Source organism: Dreissena polymorpha, chromosome 5 (assembly GCF_020536995.1).
Source record: "Dreissena polymorpha isolate Duluth1 chromosome 5, UMN_Dpol_1.0, whole genome shotgun sequence".
NCBI classification, from domain to species: Eukaryota; Metazoa; Mollusca; class Bivalvia; order Myida; family Dreissenidae; genus Dreissena; species Dreissena polymorpha.
This window is the reverse complement of record NC_068359.1, coordinates 112,567,612-112,587,923: the sequence shown is the minus strand read 5'-3', so window position 1 is coordinate 112,587,923 and position 20,312 is coordinate 112,567,612. Positions and strand designations below refer to the sequence as shown.

Genomic DNA, 20,312 nt, shown 5'->3' with positions numbered 1-20,312 from the left:
GTATCGCAATATCTATCTCTGAAAATCTGGCATGTATGAATTCTAGGATAGGTAATACTCTGAAAAGAAAAAAACAAAAACACTCACAAAAGACACTTTTAACACTTCATGTTAAATCATTTAGGTCTTACAAGGTTTTATAAAGTGCCTCAGACACAGCAAAAAGTTAAAAAAAGCTCTGGGACAGCTGTAACAAAAAATATAAGTTTACCAATGAAAACATTGATTTTTATGAATACGTGCCTTCCCAAATTATATTTATAAAAGAAGTGTAGAACAAACACATTTCAAACATTTTAAATACAATTAATATCACTATATTATACAATTAATAGATCTATTTTGTATAAGTTAATTAAAACATACTAACAGACCACGCGTAGAACACCACGTTAGGTATTCACGTTAAAGGCTCTGAAGTGCATCTATTTTTAGATCTGGCAATTTTCGCGAATTTTTTAAGGTTTCGTGAAAAGTTTTCACGAAAAGTAAGGTTTCATGAAAAGTTATCTGTTTTCGAGATAAGTGATTTATTTTCGTAAAAACTTTAATTTATCTTTATGTGGTGGCAGTTAAGAGGACTAACAGGGAAAAATTCGTGTTAACATAATTTATTTTCTTTTCGTGAACATTTATCTGTTATCGAGAAAAACGGTTTTTTTTCGCGAAATCCGCCATTATTTTCACGTTATTACATCTGGTAAGTAGTGGCACAAATATGCTTCCATACAATTCGTCCTGAAAAATAAATAGATTTTCTTTTGAACAAACCAAGTTTTTACGAAAATAAATCACTTATCTCGAAAACAGATAACTTTTCATGAAACCTTACTTTTCGTGAAAACTTTTCACGAAACCTTAAAAAATTCGCGAAAATTGCCAGATCTAAAAATAGATGCACTTCAGAGCCTTTAACGTGAATACCTAACGTGGTGTTCTACGCGTGGTCTGTTAGTATGTTTTAATTAACTTATACAAAATAGATCTATTAATTGTATAATATAGTGATATTAATTGTATTTAAAAATGTTTGAAATGTGTTTGTTCTACACTTCTTTTATAAATATAATTTGGGAAGGTACGTATTCATAAAAATCAATGTTTTCATTGGTAAACTTATATTTTTTGTTACAGCTGTCCCAGAGCTTTTTTTTTAACTTTTTGCTGTGTCTGAGGCACTTTATAAAACCTTGTAAGACCTAAATGATTTAACATGAAGTGTTAAAAGTGTCTTTTGTGAGTGTTTTTGTTTTTTTCTTTTCAGAGTATTACCTATCCTAGAATTCATACATGCCAGATTTTCAGAGATAGATATTGCGATACCTTTTTAGACTGTGAACACATGCTGTGCTACGTTTGCAGCTGCGAAGAAAGGGGTTCGATATACCCCATTTGCAGGTGTCAGTTCAACATGTCAAAAAACTGTTTTACTTAATAAAACTATATTTCTTGGACTGATTTATGGCGAGGGAGTAGTTGGGTACGATTGATTAACCAATGAAAACCCAGATGGGTTTTTTATACTACCGTAACCAAGCTCATACTATGTACTATGTAGTTTTAATCAATATTTAATGAAAAGTATTAAGAAATACACAAGGAGGGTGACACTCATGATATTATGATGTTTTTTTATTATTTTGCAAATTAGGTTTTACACACTTGAGCACAAAGTATTTCTTCTTTTGATTTCCTTGCTGTCCTGTTGGTAAATAGTTTTACATAGACTTATTTAGCGCCATCTTGGCCTTGTTTATTTGACTTGAGGGTTTTAAACATGAGATGCCAGCATATATGTTCATGTATACTTGTGTACTGTTGGATTGTGTTTTATAATTGCTATGTTTTTACAATTCTTATAGAGCACTTATTAAACCAGGGTATCTTAAGTGTGGATGTTAATGTGTTCAAATTTGGATATTGATTTCAAATTTCTAAATGTCAGATTGACATTACATTGGTAAATATTTGGATATTTTTATATATAACATAGTTTGTTGAAATTTTTCCAGATTTCATTTCTTACACAATGAAAGTGTATATTTTAGCAATAGTGTCAAATGAACAAATTTATGACAATCGAAGTCATTTTTGATAAGGCAGAAAATAATGAATATTGTAAAATTAACTATAAAATACATTTTCAATTCACCCCAGACATTGCTTGATAGCTGGTAGAAACATTCCTGCTAATGAAAAGGAAACTGTGTCCCTTTATGTAAAACGGTAATTTTTTTAGAATTTTATTCTTGAGAACAAAGTTAAAACTTAAGTTTTCTGATAAAAAATGTATATTTTTAGTAAAATTTAATACAATGTTAATGTATACATTTAGTAACATTTTAATAAAAAAATAGCAAATACCAATGAACATAAATGTTATACATTGTCATCTTTGAGATTATTATTAAATAAAGCTTACTCAGTTTAAAAGGCCTGTCTGTGAAGAGTTTGAAATAGTTCTGTATGACACAAATTTTCAAGTTTTTTTCGCATTTTATATCCTTCAGTTTAAGTTGTTATCCCCCCTGATAGGTCGGAGGGGGATATGGGAATCGCGATCGTCCGTCCCTCTGTGTGTCCGTCCCTTTTTTGTCCGGATCATAACTTTGCCATTTATCACTAATCAAATTTCACTCATCCTGCAACGAAGGCTCCCTTCTATTAGACGATGTGTCTCGCCGTAAATTAAGATTGCTACCCCCAAGATCAATGCCACACTTATTGATCAAATATCCATATATGACAATATCAAAGTGTTTCGCGTCCAGAGCATAATTTCGTCATTTATCAAGCAAATTTCTTTTAACTTGGCAAAAGTGATCCCCATCATAAGACGATATGTCGCGCTTTACAAACCAGGGTCCCTACCTCCAAGGTCAAGGTCACTCTTATAGGTCAAATATCTATTTATGACAATATGATACAGTTTTTGGTGTCCAAAGCATAACTTTGTCATTTATCAAGCAAATTTTAATTAACTTGGCTCAAATGTTCCCCATTATTTGATGACGAGTGGCACATAACAACCATGTCCCATTCTTCAAGGTCAAGGTCACACTAATAGGTCAAATATCTATATATGACTATATGATATAATGTTTTGTGTCCGAAACATAACATCTTCATTTATCAAGCAAATTTCATCTAACTTGGCACAAATGTTCCCCATCATTTGCCTATTTGTCGCGCTTAACACCCAGGTTCCTACCTCCAATTTCAAGGTAACACTTATAGGTCAACTGTCCATATATGATAATATAATATAGTGTTTCGTGTCCGGGGCATAACTTCGTCATTTATCAAGCGAATTTCATTTAGCTTGGCACAAATGTCCCCCATAATTAAACGATGTGTCACGTTCAACACCCAGGTCATAACCTCCAAGACCAAGGTCACACTTATAGGTCAAATGTCTATATATGACAATATGATACAATTTTGTGTGTCCAAAGCATAACTTCGTCATTTATTAAGCGAATTTTAATTAACGTGGCACATATGTTACCCATCATTTGACGATGAGTAACGCTTAACACCTAGGTCCGTACCTCCAAGGTCAAAGTCACACTTATAGGTCAAATGTCTATATATGACAATATGATACAAGCTTTTGTGTCCTGAGCCTAACTTCGTCATTTATCAAGTAAATTTCATTTAACTTGGCACAAATGTTTCCCATCATTAGATTATATGTTGCTTTTAACACCCAGGTCCCTACCTCCAATATCAAGGTCACTCTTATAGGTCAAATGTCCATATATGATTATATGGTACAATGTTTCGTGTCTGGAGCATAACTTCGTCATTTATTAAGCGCATTTCATTTAACTTGGTTCTAATTTTTTTCCCCATCATTAGACTATGTGTCGCTCTTAACACCCAGGTCCCTACCTCCAAGGTCAATGTCACTCTTATAGGTCAAATGTCCATATATGATTATATGGTACAATGTTTCGTGTCCGGAGCATAACTTTGTCATTTATTAAGCGCATTTCATTCAACTTGGTACTATTGTTCCCCATCATTAGACAATGTGTCGCGTTAAACACCCAGGTACCTACCTATAATGTCAAGGTCACACTTATGGGTCAAATCTCCATATATGATAAAGTTTCATGTCTCATTCGTGTCTGGAGAATAACTTCGTCATCTTTCAAGTGAATTTCATTTAACTCGGCACAAAGGTTCATCATCATTGTCCAATGTGTCATGCTTAACAGCCAGGTCCCTACCCACAAGGTCAAGGTCACATTAAGACTTATAGGTTAAATCTCTATTTATGGTACAATGTTTCATGTCCTGCCTGCGTCCGTAGCACAATTTCGTCCGCGAAGTTCTTGTTTTTTTGTTTTTTTCTTCTTATTTTCTTACCTTTTTGATGACATTGATTTTACATTGATTGCTATGCTGTGATATAACAAAAAGTCTGTCTTATTTTATATTAAAAATTTCTAAAATAAACAGTGTCATTATTAATTTTATTTGCCCTTGCTTGACTTAATCATGTTAATGTGTTTTAGCTCTACTTTTTGACGCATGTTGAGTTATTGTTGTCAGACCATTGTAGTTGAAGACATCAGTCTTGTTTAAGTGTGTGACTGGTGTCCATTTTTCAACAACTATCAAAGGTTTTCAACTCTAACTTTGAACACTTGCAGCCAGTTGTGTAAACTTTGATAAAAGTTATCATTGGTTATTTTTTTCAATATCTCTGGTGTTTGGATAATTTAATTTGGATTCCAATTGTATAAAAAGATTCACGAGACCATCACATGCTTTGGATATTGTTTTGTTGTTGTTAAAGTTAACCAAGGTCTTAACCAATTTGGACAAATTTAAGCAGTGCGCAAAGATAACCGGCGGATAAGATATCCAAGTTTTATACAATGGGCTGTTGTTAACTATCAAAAGGAGAACACCAACTTGCAAGACAGATAATCCAAAAAATATTTTGGCAGAATTATACCCCATTTTCAACGTATATTTGTTCACTTAGATTTTCATTTTTTAATAATAATCTAGCACTGCCCTGAGAAAAGTCGAGTGTGTGGATGTCGAACGGTTCTTGTTTAAATATCAGCTTGATTACCATCAAACAAATTCAACTAATACAGCCACCTCTGACTTACCTTTGCACTTTCGCATACTCTGTGTAGTTGTACCTTAACAAATAGTTAGTTGTACATAACTATTGATGTATTTATCCATGTTTACTGGTGTGTTTGAGGTATGTTACTCAAAGGTCAAGGTCACATGTAGACTACTGCATAATAAAAATTAGTTTGGATTTGAAACACTCTTATTGTATGGCATAAAACTGCTATTCTCACCCCACATTGGCGGAACAATGCAAGACGAGAAGTGCCTTATGACAACCCCTGCATTCAAGGGAACACGAGGAAATGACACCTGACAACCCTCTGACACGACTGCAAGAAACAATGATATCAAATTTGACAGTCGTAATGAGTCAGTTTCTCTCGTTTATCTTTAGTCTTTACAGAACCGTCTCAAGGCTCACCTTGTGTTGCATTGTTCATACCGTATGCCCAAAAAATTTATAACTATTTGACAGTATAAGGGCGATTACCACACATGGGCAGAACAGAAGCATTCCATCGTTCATATGACATTTGAAAGTGTTATGCAAACAGTGCAGTGATCCAGAAATTATATTTCCAGACACTCTACCCTTCGTGTAACAGTACCTCCCCCGTGACGGTATTGATTCCATATACACCATAAACTGGTTTGTGTTTTATTTTTATTTCAGGGTGTTCATAACAAATAAAGCTAGCATTTTGACCACATATTAAAATGATATTTTAAAGCGAAACTGACAAAACATGTATTGTTTTATTGACACACAATCATACATGGCAATGACAACGCATACAAAGCCAACAGCTTGTTTAAAACTAGTACTTTCTCTGCTTTCAGAAACAACTATATCTATTAATTGACAAAATCAATGCACAAGTTAGCCAGCATGTAAGGAAGAATCATTAAGTTCATTTTTTGTTTCATTTCCGTGTTAAACGAGGCGTTCAATGTACATGATTATTGCAGCAAAAAGCTCTGTTCCTTCTTCTCTGTTTCTAGGTGGGTATTGAAGATTCAAATCTCCGACAGCTGCTCTTGCAATTGTCAGGAACTCTTGTGATACACCAAGTTCTGGAGGGCGTTGAGAATACTCCCGTTCCACATCATTTAATTCCCTTTGGTCAACCAGTGATATTTTACAATCTCTTGCGCCATGTACTTCAGGCTGAAAGAACAACACCTCAGGTTTTCCTGCAGGGCATGAAATTCGGCTATTTCGACGAAAACAATGAGTACTCCAAATATTGCATACTTCATTCAGGTCTTTACTAATGACAAGAAGAAAACAATATCTAATGCATTCTAAGTGCACACTATCAGATGTGTCCAGTAATCCGAAATCACTCATATCTTTAAAATGGTTCATCCAGACATTTCCACACATTTCTCTAAGACTTCGCCAAAACCTGTCAATTCAGACATTTCTGTTAGATGAAACATAGACGAAGCTTTGGATCCCCTGGTACTGATCTGCGTCTGTCCATCGTAATGCCATTTGCACATCACGGACAATAGAATTTTCTATACCGCGTCACCGTAAACCCGAACTGGAATGCCATTAATTTCCCTAATGTAATCTAAATAAAAGCTAGATATGTACATCGGCAGCACCTTGTGAATCAATGAGTCCTAAAATAAGACGAACCATCTCAAATGCAGCTGCAAGTCCATGATTAATCAGGAGTCTTTGACGCATTTGTCGGTAACCAGCATTTTCACCGGAAGCTGATAACTCAAGCAATATTTCTTGAATAATTTCTTCGAGACTGTGCTGACTTTGGCCTCTAGTCAGGCGGTAACGTCTCAAGACTCGGAAAATTGATCGTTCGCTTGTTATTGTTTCATGTCGTATGGCCATAACTCCAAGAATTTCACGTATAGAATAACCTCTCTGACGATACAAAACTATAAGCTGTGATGATGACATACCCCGAAGATCGGCGTCCTGAATATCGTATGCGGGCATGATCTGGAATTACCATAAAGAAAATTAGAGATCTATTATTCAAATAAAAAATCCAAAGGTCTAACAGGTGGCTTTCCAAAGGGGAAAATTGGTACTGTACCGTTTTCGACCTTTGAACTCTTTATGTGACATTGGCACTGTATAGACTGTTGCCTTAATGAATACAGAAAAATCGCACATCCATTCCTCACCCAGTAATTTCCATTTTTATGTCTTAATATTTGATTTATTTTCTGCTTCAGAAGAAAAGATGATGATCAAATTTAGCCTTCACCTTATTCTTGAGCACGGGGTTCATTGTTGCCGGTAATTATAGTTTGATATTAATTATTTAATTATTGTACAGTTTTTTTGTGTTGTTCAGTCTGTTTTATGGTTTCAGAGTTTGTGTTTTTTAACAAAAATTTAAATGCATTCATATATTTAGACTAAATTCTTTGGGTTATATTTTCATATTTAAAAAAGCTCAAACATTTGTATTTTTTCCTTTAAGTTAATCGACCCCAAACATGGTAAAACATCCAGCTTAGAGAGATATTTATTTTAAACCTGGAGATTCAGTGGAAATAGCATGCATTGCTGGTGGAATTCCCAAATCCCAGCAAGTATAGTATAACTTAAGTCTGTTATGTTGAATATTGGACTAATAAGCCCACAATTATTTGTTGTGATCACTATGTAGTATTTGTGGGATATTACACAGTATTTTTAAACTTTGCCATTTACATTTTGCTTGAATAGGAAGCTTTGGAATTAATAAAATTGCGTAAGTAATCAGTTAAAAGTATGAGTGTTGAAGTACTCAACTACTTTAAATATATAAATAATAATTCAAAAAGTGCATGCGGAGGCAAACACAATTTGATCTGTTGTTTGACCGATGTGGGTCTAAAAATATTGGAGCAAGTGAGCGAAATAAAAATAGAGATATCTTCATTTCATTTTTGACATAATCAGAGGCAGACACAAACTAATAGTAAAGGATAATTATTGTATACATATTAATTCAACATAACTGCTTGACATGTTCAATGCTTGATATATTGCCATTAGGGAATTTATCAAGTGATTAATAGAAGCTACCCATGCATTATGCCTATATGTAGTTGGTAAAATTGCTCTTAGATGAAAAACGAAGGGAAGATAATTAAATGTTTGAAACAGGTCTGCCACTCTGTAATCTTTAAGAACTAGACAGTGATTTTTTTTTGGGGGGGGCTTTATAATTTACAGCCTGTGTCTTTTGGGTTGGGAAAAATACTAGTTAAACCATGAAATTGGATAACAATGAAACACTATTAATATTATTATAAATAACAGTATTCCAAATATTGTGTAAGTGCATGTGAAATTGCTTTTTAAAGATTAAATCTTAAAAGGGCTACATAATTATATTTCTGTAAATGAAACTCAATAAACCAATAATTTATCGGTAGTTTATTGGAAAAGTTTGGCACCTCTTTTGGGAAATTTTGATGAGATTTTTGGGAAAAAATTGTTTCTTTGTGTCGTTGGGAAACAACCTCTAAAAGGCTGTAATTTTGAACAAAAACAATCACTCCCGGAGGTCTCTTGTCACCAATCTTTGCTAACATATCACAGCCGGAATAATCAGACGAGCAAAATATTCAGATTGAACATTCTCATTTAGAACAACTAGAGGAAGAATAACATGTTTGTTCAAGATCTGTCAAAACCGCTGAATGCGGCCATTCTTTATCATTTCTTATTTGGCAGAAAATAAACAGAAATATATGGTAAAAAATGTGGGATTAACAAAACTGAATAGAAACATAGTTTTTTTTGCATAAAAAATTGTCGCAGGTAAAAACAGACAGTCATACTAAAGGCTCGATACAAAAATTATTTGTTTAGTTCATTTTATGATTTGTTTGTGTAGAATATTCCATAATTATTGAATGTCCAACATACCTTAGAGACCCCCCTCCAATCATTAAGTTTGTAATACTGCATGCTTACATTTAACTGATGATTGCATTTTTTAATTCATGAATGTAAAAAAGAGGGAAGAAAACATGTTTTGAAAACCCATGCAAGCCCCGACTCTGTGACAAAATACCCCAATTTGATGTCAAAATGTTTTATTCAACTTTCTATTTTTAAACATTCTATCATTTGGCATATGTTGCCATTCCAGTGACAAAGTTCTTGTTCCAATAAGAAAAGGATTGAATATTTTACTCAATGGGTTGTGTTTTCTATGACACTGTAAAAAGGGGGTGTTGAGCACTTTTTTCAATCTTTCAACAGGTCGCCTGCGGTTTGCAAATGTGGTCAAAGCTGATGAGGTAACTGGCAAGGCGTACGCCTGCATGGCCATCAACTATTTCATGCGTAACAACGCCATTGGGCCAGAACAGTTGATCTCTGTTGTTGGAGGTGAGCTGTAAAGTGTTAGTAGTGTATGCTTGGCGCCTGTTCCTGTATCACAGGAAATCATTATTTTATAATCCTAGACATCCCCCACCGTAGGCAGAGGGATAATTTTGAGGCCTTGTCCGTCTGTCAACCAGTCCAGAACAATTTTATGTCCGAAGCTATATATGCGAACTGCTTTGGCATATTTCAATTCAACATGTTATGAGTGCCTAAATAGTATTAGAAGATAATGCATATCAAATTGCGACCCAAATATGTGAATAATGGAGTTATGGCTTTTTTTCACTTGAAATACACTTTTTATACAGGATGTTTTCTGTCTTCAGCTGTATCTCCAATAACATATGTGTCACAGCCATGAAACTTAACACAGTTGTTCTCAATCATCTGGGGCGGAGTCATATGCAATACTCATAATCTGAGAAAAGGTCAAGGTCACACACTGAAAAAGATCAAAGATCACACATTCGATGAATTATTCATTAAATTAGTAATACGTGTACTATGCATCAAGGAATTATGTAAACACTTTCTGCAACTTTTGTCTTTTATCTGGCTGTATGTCTAAGGTCATATACTTCGGTCGAAAGATACACATTTTTATTAAATATGCCTTATTTTGTTATTTTGGTTTAATTATTCACTTACTCATACATTTACAAAATTTATTTTGTCGAGGATATCAATAAAAAATATTCTTGTTTAAACTGGAGTTTTTAGCTCACTTGAGCAGAAATCCGACAATTAACTTAAAAGTGAAAACCTACCAAATAGATGTGTAATCTCAACAACCGTCAAACAACTTAAACCCATAGAAGGGGATGAAAGGTATTCAGTGTTCAAGCTTAAAAGCTTAGGGAAGCCACCAAACTATCTTGAAACATTCATTCACACGGTTGATGCAGAAATTCCAACATTCAACAAGAAATCAAGAACTGTCTGACAAACAGTATGCGGTTGTCATTATTTACAAAGAACATTATAGATCTTAAACCCAATACTAACACAGCTTCACAAGTTTTTACAAATAATTGGACAACTCAAGATTTCCAAAATAAGGAATCAAGAGCACTCCATTGAAAAAAATTGTCCTTTGTTGAATGGGATCAAATAAAAAAGGTCAGATGAAAACTCTAAACTTTGAATGCCCTGCTAAATAAGGCGGCTTGACACCCTTCAACCGCATGGAATTAACACAAATGATGCATACATAAATGTCTAATAAAAGAAGTCTGAACACCCTAATATAACCACTATTATTACTTTTGAAGCGTTTTTCATACAAGGTACAGTCTGGGCTCCAGTCTGTATATAAACATTCAGACCAAGTTGTAAGGGAGTGTTTTTGAATTACGGAGGAAAGGGGCCCTAGCCATATTTTGTAAAAAAACACACCTAAGAAAAATGTTTATTTTTAATATTGTTCACGTACCGGTATTTGATTGCTAAGGTTTGTGAACCTGGTATGAAACTCTAGAAAGGAGAACTGTTTTGTGTCCATATGATGCATGTACTCTTTAAATCACAAGGTAATCAGAGGTTGTGCAAAGATTTTAGTAATTCTGTAAATTTGACGCTGGATAGCTAGTACTTATGACAGACTGATGATTCGAGAACATGTATTTAATTCAAGTATTAGTATTAACACTTTTAAGAATTGATGTGATAAATTGATATTTTAATGAAAGTTATTACTTCATTTCTTCTTGAAAAAAGCTGCAACATTAAAAAAAAATTATTTATTGTAGCTACAGCTCAAAAGAAGCCTGCAGTTGAATTATGGACATCTGCCAGCGACCAGTTCTTTGTGAAAGGAGGAACTCTATGGCTCAAGTGCATTTTTTCGGGAAAGTAAGACTATGGATCCGGAAAATATTCAAACGGTGGAAACCGTCCACCTCTATAATGGAACCAAGTCAGGTTAAACATAGTACACTGTGACCTAACAGGAAAACAAGAACCACAACTCATCTTCCTTTTCCGGACTGCCACGATAATACGCCATTTTTCGGTTCTAGACTTTTTCGGTCTTTTCTTCGCGGTTTGTCGGGTATTTGAGGGATACATATTTTTTATCTTTCTTGTTTATTCATTCGGTTAATTTTCTTACTATTTCATTGCAGTAATTGTTGTTTCTGCATTTGCTGGGGTGTCTATTTGTAGCGTGCTCATGTACATAAGCACGTGAATTTCGTGCTTGTACTTCAATAGGTAATTTTGGACATTTGTACAGTGACTTTGTGTATATATTTGTTTAACTTTTTATTTTGTGTTATAACCATTATTTGGTTTGTTTGTAGGGTCTTTTCTGTTCTTTTATTACAGATTTAAGAAAATAGCTTACAAGCTCTAGGTCTTGCGGTCATGTAAGGGCAAAGTGGGATAACAACAACACTTGCCTTGCATGTACACGCTGTTGTATTAACAACAAATGTGCGGTTTGCAAATAGTGGTCTAAGGACACTTGGCAGAGAGCGAAACGTCGGAGAACATTCACAAGTCGCAAGCGCACTGAAGAACCTTCGGCATAGGATGATTACCCGGTGACTTTACCGCTCATGAATTTGGATCGTCTGTCACCGGGTATCGGGCATGGTGTAGACCAAAACGGGCTGTTTGCCGCCAGTCGGTCGACATCAGACCATATGACGAATATCATTCGTCGGTCGTTGCCCAAGGACGTTGATCGCGGATCTACTACGGAGACTCGTCGATCAATGTCAGACCATATGGCAGGCGCCATACTTCGGACTATGACTGGTTTTGCAGAGAATTCAGCTGAATCAGACGCAGAGTTGAACAGTGATGCCGATCACTATTTGGCTTCTGTTAATGATGTCCTTGAACTTATATTACAGACTTTATGGGAAGACTATTGTCCACGGCCTGCTGTATCATCTACAAATTCGACAATCTCTGTCACAGTGCAATTAGCTCGCATATATGATCCAGACAGGATTAATAAGGCGAGGTCTTGTCTTGATCCACGCCTTCCTATTCGCTCTACTTCTTTGTGGGTTTTTCAGTCATTGAAATTCGCTAATAAACTTATTCCAAAACGAGGAGAACCGTGGAAAGTTCCCAAAGACCTGTCTGATCCTAAACATCATGAAAATAGTAAAAGCTACAAGCCTCCAGTACCAGATCCGACTTCCGGTTAGGATTTGTCCAAGCTTCCAAGTCCGGATCCGGATATAAATATGCTTTTACTGAACATGCCAAGTGCTTCCAACTCTGTTTCTATTCCTTACTCTTTGTTGGAAAATTGGGAATTGAGAGAGCGCAGAGCATCAGGTCTAACTAACCAGATAGACTTTATATTGGCTACCATTTTGCAGAAGGTTTATGATTGGTCAAACTATGTTCCTGACGAACTCCATGACTTGTTTATTCATCTTTCACAGACGACATTGTCTTTATCACACAATACTGCTTCTTCAATGTCCGAGATGCTAAGGATTCGTAGAGATCTTATCATTGTGTCGTAACCTAAAGAATTTCTGTTGGAACAAGGTATGAACTTGCTCAGAACGGCCCCTTTCGAATCGGGATTTCTTTTTGGTGGAAGGATACAAGAAGCAATCTCAGCTGACAGGGATAACCAGCTTCATGCCTTGTTAGCTAGAAACAATTCTGGACACCGCCACGGGGTCTTTAACCGTCCCGCTTCTAGGCCACCACCAGTTCTAGCAGCCAAGAATGCTAAGAGGAACAATATTTGCTCTTAAAGACCTTCTTTTAGTTCACGATCTGTTCCTAACAGACATTCTTTCTATGCCAGACCTTCTTATTCTCAGAAGTCTTCTGGTAAGGATTCTGGTAAAAAGGGCAAACCCAAGCCGGATCAGAGGAACTTGAAACCTTTTGCCGGCAGGGGCGGGCCCCTTCTTACCAGCCCTAAGGCCTACCCTTTTTTACCGCCACCACCTCCGATGCCGGAAATACCAGTCGGGGCCAGACTTTTACACTTTTCAAATCGATGGCTTCAAATAACTTCGAACGCATGGGTTCATTCTCTTGTTACGAAAGGCCCGACTTTTCAATTCAACAAAAGGCCTTCACTTTCTCGCGTCCCTATGGAGCTGGTATCTCCGCATCCACATATTCCAGATGCCATTCTCGGTCTCTTGGAAAAACAGGCGCTAGAAAGGGTACAAGACCCATATTCTCCAGGATTTTAAAGTTGTTTTTTTTAGTTCAAAAGAAAAACAGTTCCTGGAGACCAGTAAAAGACTTAAAAGTATTCAACCTGTATCTACTCAAACCAACTTTTAAAATGGAGACTCCTTCCTTCATACGGAACTCCATAATACCCCTGCACTGGAGGTGTCTTTTGATCTGGAAGATGCGTACTTCCATGCTCCTATACATCCCAACTACCGGAAGTATCTGCGCTTTGCTTTTTAATGCCAGGTATACCAGTTCCGGGCTATGCCATTGGGGTTGGCGACTGACCCACGAGTTTTTACCAAACTAATGGCTGCAGTCGGAACACACCTCCAAGTGCACCTCCAAGTGCACGGGATTCTTCTTCTACAGTTTTTCTACGACTTCCTTTTACACCAGCTCGATCGTCTATTGCTTCTGCACAACCTAGAATTCTCTTGGAAGGAACTCCTCTCGTTAGGGCTCCTTCTCAATGCAGACAAATCAGACCTCATCCTTCTCAGGATTTCACTTTCGTGGGAATGAATTTCTTGACATACATCAATCGGGGATATACGTCAACGTATATCAGACCTTCTGGTGAAGGTCAAATGGGTTTTGCCCCAATCTCACATAACAGCTCAATAGTTCCTCTCTCTCAACGGTATCCTGAGCTCAGTAGCAGACTTTGTGCAGTAGGAACGTCTCTTCCTACGTCCTCTTCAGCACTATCTCTCACCCTGTTGAAAATGGTCTCCGGGCAATCTACAAACACAGATTCTAATCCTTCCGGCCCTAGTCCACCATCTTCAGTGGTGGCTAGACGAGGAGACTCCCTTGGCAGGAGTACCACTTCTTCCTCCGCAACCGCCATTATATCTCATAACGGATGCGAGCAATGAAGGTGGGGTGCTCACCTAAAACCACTCAGTCTGAAAATTTCAGGATTGTGGTCTCATCAGGAATCTCATCTGCACATCAGCAATATAGAAATGCGAGCAGTCTTTCTAGCTGTATCTCATTTCCAATCACATCTTCGGGACTCCTGTGTGATGGTGTCAACAGACAACACATCAGTCGTGACTTACATCCAGGCACAGGGGGGAACACATTCTCACTCCCTGTATCTGGAAACCAGGAACTTACTTGTTCTTTGCAAGACACTCAACATTTATCTTCTGGCCAAATACATACCAGGTCGCCTCAACGCCCTAGCGGATTGTTTGTCTCGCAAACACCAGTTACTTCCATCGGAGTGGAATCTTCATCAGAAAGTGACCAATCAGATCTTTCTCACGTTTGGTTATCTACTGGTTGACCTATTTGCGACCAGACACAACCACAGACTTCCTCTGTATGTGGGTCCAGTTTACGATCCAGCTGCGTGGGCAGTAGACGCGCTTTCGTTCGCTTGGGATCAAATGGACGCTTACGCCTATTCCCCAACCATTCTAATACGCCAAATATTGGCGAAAATCAGGGTGAGTTCGTGCCGGATACTCCTGATAGCCCCTTGGTGGCCCAGGAGATCTTGGTTCAACGATCTTCTCAGTCTCCTGTACGATTATCCCAGGAAACTTCCTCACAGATAAGATCTTCTGTCTCAAAGAGGCAGACTACATGTGGATCCAGAAATGTTCCACTTACACGTCTGGCCCTTATCAGGTAATTTCTGCAGAAGAAACGCTTTTCTGTCAGGGCTTCAACTCTCGTTGCTTCTGCAAGGAGAAAATCGACCAGAGCAGTCTATGATGCTCGCTTGAAACTCTTCTCTAATTGGTGTATTCGAGGGAAATCCCCTCAATGCCTCTGCTAGACGCATAGCGGATTTTCTCATCAATCTTTTTGATGATAAGGAACTGTATCTCAGCTCCATCAAATGATACAGATCTATGATTTCGCATACATTGGCTTTTAGTAAGTCATCACAAGTCTCTGTTGATCCAACGATTTCGGAACTTATAAAACACACATCGACCGTCCTTCCGTCTTTTGGCTGTCCTACTTCATGTGCGGATCATATATTGACAAGAATTAGATGGATTCAAGTGAAACTTTATATAATGATAGAGTGCTTAAAAGGGACGTGCAGAGTACAAGAACACTCTTCAGTGATAACAGTATTATTGCACTTTACTTAATTTTCTTGTGCAGAACATCAGTCTCCCAGTACTCTCTCCCACAACTGTCTTATCTGTATTTTTAGAGTTATTGCCATATACTTACTTTTGCATACTGGACAACATTTTTTATGGGTGCAAGAAGGTTAAAAGAACCATAACTCTGTCTCCATTAAATTTCCACTTAACTTGTTTTTTTTTCTAAACTTAACTGTAAACTTTAATTTTCTTTAAAAAAGCAGAACTAATAAAGTATTGAATGGGTTCAAATTACTCTTTTCATAAAAGACTTTTAATGAAAGCGTGGAGTAAAAGTTCCATAACTCTTTCTCCAATATTGACAATATTATTAAAATAGTAATTTAGCAATAATTTTACCTTGCACTCTTATTATTCCAATATAATTATTAATGATATTGCGATGAAACTTGATATAGATCTATTTCGAATACTGTGGGTAAGTACAAAGTGAAAGAACTATAAATCTCTTTTATTTTTATTTGGAGTTATTGTCCTTGGTATTTGTCTGGCGCACAGTCCATATAACATAATACTTTATTGCAAAAATGTAATGTCATTACTAAAAAAGTATCAAAGGGATTCACATGAAACTTTATATAATGAAAGAAAACTTTGAGAGGAAGTGCAAAGTATAGGAACCATAGAGCCTAACGTTTTGTTTATATATGTTTTGTTGAATGCCCTTTAAAAATATTTTTGTGTAAAGTTTCAGTATAATTGTAAAAATGAAATGTATGAATGGATAACATTAGGATTACTGTTTTTCAATTAGTAAATACAACTTGCCTGCTTTCCCTTATGTTGAAAACCAAGATTCCTTGTTGAGATAAAACAATACCTCTGGTGTGTTTGCCACTTACTTTAGCAACAGCCGCCACGCATGTTTTATTAATTAAATATTTTAAGTTAATAAATTTATGTATACACATCACCTGACTCATACAGTGAATTATGAATTGAACAATATACAATGTAAAGTATGTTACATCTAACGAATCTCAAAGCTCTCCGCATCCACTTCTTAGCAGACGATGCTCAGTGGTATGATACCTAAGTCGGAAACGGCCCATCTAAACCAACCAACCGATTTGTATACGGATATAACGAACCATTCAAACTAAAACGCTATTTACGTAATAGCGGTGCTCTAATTTCACTGTTTTGAATTTGGACAGGTAAATTCAGGTACGCAAATAAAATTAGATTTTGTTAACGGTATAATACGTTAATTGCTTAATATAATTTACTGTTATTAAACATGCATGTAGTAATTTTGAAGTAATAACATATAAGGAGTTGTTGTTAACATTCCATTGCGTGTGAGTAAGTCGAGTTTACCAATTGTAATTTACCTGCCAGAGGAATAGGTAAACAGCTCTCCTTATTGCATTTGTGTATTTGCACGTTCATTTACCAATATGCAAATCATTTATGTGCAACCTTTACGCTTTTTTACCCGTGTATCATTCACAATTATTAAGAATACTTTATAATGGTTTAAATTAATTGAATTAAAAAAATGTTCTCATTTCCTGATTGAAAGTTGAAACAGGTTTGATCTGGATGTGTTTTGTGTTGTTTGTTGCATAGGTAAAACTAACTTTACACACATAACACGTTTTGGTCTTCTTATCCACAGACCATACTTCCGAAGGGGCTGGTGGCATTTTCAGATTTAAATTATGATCCCTTATTATACATAATTGTTCTGAAGTTTTCTACCAAAAATTTACTTGTGTCAAATTTGGGAAAATAGTCAGATTGTATATTTGATTTAAGAGTAACGATTTATGTTCATGATTACATTGCGCTACCAACATAGATACAAATGTATAACCTATCCTCCCTTTACTTACTTGAAAATACTTAATGTGTTTATCAGTGTGTGAAATGCAAATAAATGTGTTATATTATTTCATCCGCTTACATATGATTGTATTGATTTTGTACTGTTTTTGCTTATATTGTTTTTCTTATATTGTATTATGTATTTATCATGACTGTACCCCTATATTTACCCATGCGTTTTACATAAGCATATTTTTTTTTTTTTTTAAATATTTTTTCTAAACGAGTTATTTGATAAAAAAGCCTGCATCTTTTTATTACGTTACAAATCTGTACATAAATTTGTTTGCTTTTTATAGCCCGGGCTTTTTATATCACTACTTTTGCGGATCTTTATTCATAATTTAACTAGCTGTCTAATGTAACCATTATTTAATTTATTATAAAGTGGTTAAAAGTCACTTCTTAATAACCCCTAGGCTAAGCTCATTCTTCCAACATGTTGTACACACAATTAATGCATCAATTTGCTTAATCCTAACGGTCTTACCTATTGTTCCCTCGATAGGCCAGCTGACATCTCAGGTATCTCTAATTGGACATTATCCAGTCGACCATGATTTATTTATGCCATTGGCAAATCCCATTGTAAATTGCCCTCGTGTGCGGTAGCAGTCGAGCGTATAAACCACGTTAAAATGACTTAAACCATTCGAAAAATAGAAACTAAATCTATCAACAGCAAGTAGCGATATTGCTTTATTCTCGCTAATTTAACTTGCACCTTTAAAATAATTAATTTTACTTTTAGCAAATGGATCCCGAATCAGCGCGTGCTAAAGAAAACGACACCGCACAATTGAGGTTGCATTGCGCGATCAACGCTGATACGGGCCGCGTTATGACATTATGTTTTCCTTATATTTGTTCTTGAATATTTGGTGTACTTTGCATGCCTTATTGATATATTCTTCATATAAACGTACATGCTATCGTTACTCTAAAATTTCAAATAAAAATAAAATTCTATGACATGATCTTTTTTCTTCTATTTGTGCCCGATTACATTATCGGTGTAAGTATTAGCCGACAGCGATACAATTATTCAATAGCAACGTTAATAAACAGCCTCGTATTCAGCAAACGGATATAACTTATAAAACAATGGAAGTTAACATAGAACTAGTTTCACTCTTTTCTGATATGTTTCGCCTAAATAGGCCTTTTCAAGGTTTGTTTTTACAATTAAGCTACTTTTTCTTTCTATTTCTCAGCAGAACAATTGTATAGTCAATTGTATTTCTGTGTCAGTTTATATTTAATATCCCTACTGGATACGAAACTGAGTAATAGAAGTTAATCCAACCGTTTTATGCGAATATTCGAATATTCGATTGAATGATTTTGCGAATATTAGAATACCAATAAAGGTATTCGATACCATCCCTACTACATATAATTTTCAATTTTTATGTAATAAAATTAGCCAAATGCAGTTGTGTCCACTGTACCCATCTCTTTAATTTGTTCTTCGTTAGAATCAGTTATTTTGAACGGCCATGTTTCCGTTGTATTTTGCTTTATTATTTCTGGAGAAAAGTGTTATTTATTGCACCAAAGAATAAAGATTGCATAATTGAACGCCTATATGTGAACGTCTTAAATGTAATTTATCCAACATGACATGTTTTTAAGTGTACTGTTCCCAGCAGGCATAACAACGAATAGCAAATTGATTAATTATGCTGTCACTATTACACTTCCAGTTGAAATTAAAGCTCTTATTAAAAAAAGAATGGCAGTTCTATAGGCATTGAATGACAAATGTGTTTTTTGATGCTCACGATCACTTACTAGTCCATATAAACGTACTTACAGAGCCTTTGATAATATTTGCTATGGCGCGGCTCTGGGAGTACATATGCGCTCCTTCATATACACAGTCGCAAATCAGCGCACAGATTTCGTGCGCATCACTTAACAGACATCGTTCGTTACTAATTAAGGAAAGGGATGAATAAACTTCATAAACACATTAAGTTTACCTGAATGGCAGTCTACGGACGTTATCCTTTGCATGCGACCTAACAAACACGACAATATTTCGATACTATTCTTGCTGTCATTTTCATTTTGAAATTTCGAACAGTGTAAATATTTGACGACTCTCGACATCGTTATAGACTTACGGGTACATCAAATATCACGATGTGCAAAAGATTGGTGTCATGCCACCTAACCGATAGCGACACTTTTCGTCGGCAACAGTACAACAGTTCCCAATCTGGTGGATAGAGCGTATGAAAGAGCAACAAAGTAAATAAAAAGCAATTATTTCTTGCTTTAATGGTACCATTGGCATGAATTTGTGATTTAAACAGGTAAACGTTGATCGGTTATTGCAGTATCAGTGTTCATTAGCGTTGTGAGTGTTGATGAAATGTTGCACCTTTAGACGATAGACGGCGCATTGCAACTCTCAGCAACCCTTGGGTTATTAAAGCTGAGAGTTGAATTATTGCAACTAGGTTACTTACATGTAAGTTGTAAAATTTATAAATTTATTAGCTACTAAGATAGCTACTTTAAAAAAAGCACTGTTTAATGTGAACAAATATGTTTAAATAAAATTATGTTTCATACGAATGAACAAATATTGTAAGACCACAACTGTTTTTTTCCTCAATCGCAATTTGTTCTTAGTAAAACAAAAGTCAAAATGACGTAATTACTGGACATAAAAACCGACTGGTTGGATAAATTTA

General features: G+C 35.7%; 2 protein-coding genes across 3 annotated transcripts in view; both read left to right on the top strand.

The window, feature by feature from the left end:
- The window catches only part of LOC127880903 (E3 ubiquitin/ISG15 ligase TRIM25-like), a 285,579-nt gene that overhangs the window by 88,396 nt on the left and 176,871 nt on the right, over positions 1–20,312 (top strand). The gene's annotated exons all lie outside the window — the stretch shown is intronic.
- LOC127880899 (neuroglian-like) overlaps positions 16,033–20,312 on the top strand; it is a 136,238-nt gene continuing 131,958 nt past the window's right edge. The window contains exon 1 of the mRNA XM_052428385.1: positions 16,033–16,944. The gene's annotated coding sequence lies outside the window, so the exon portion shown is untranslated. The remainder of the gene's footprint in view (positions 16,945–20,312) is intronic.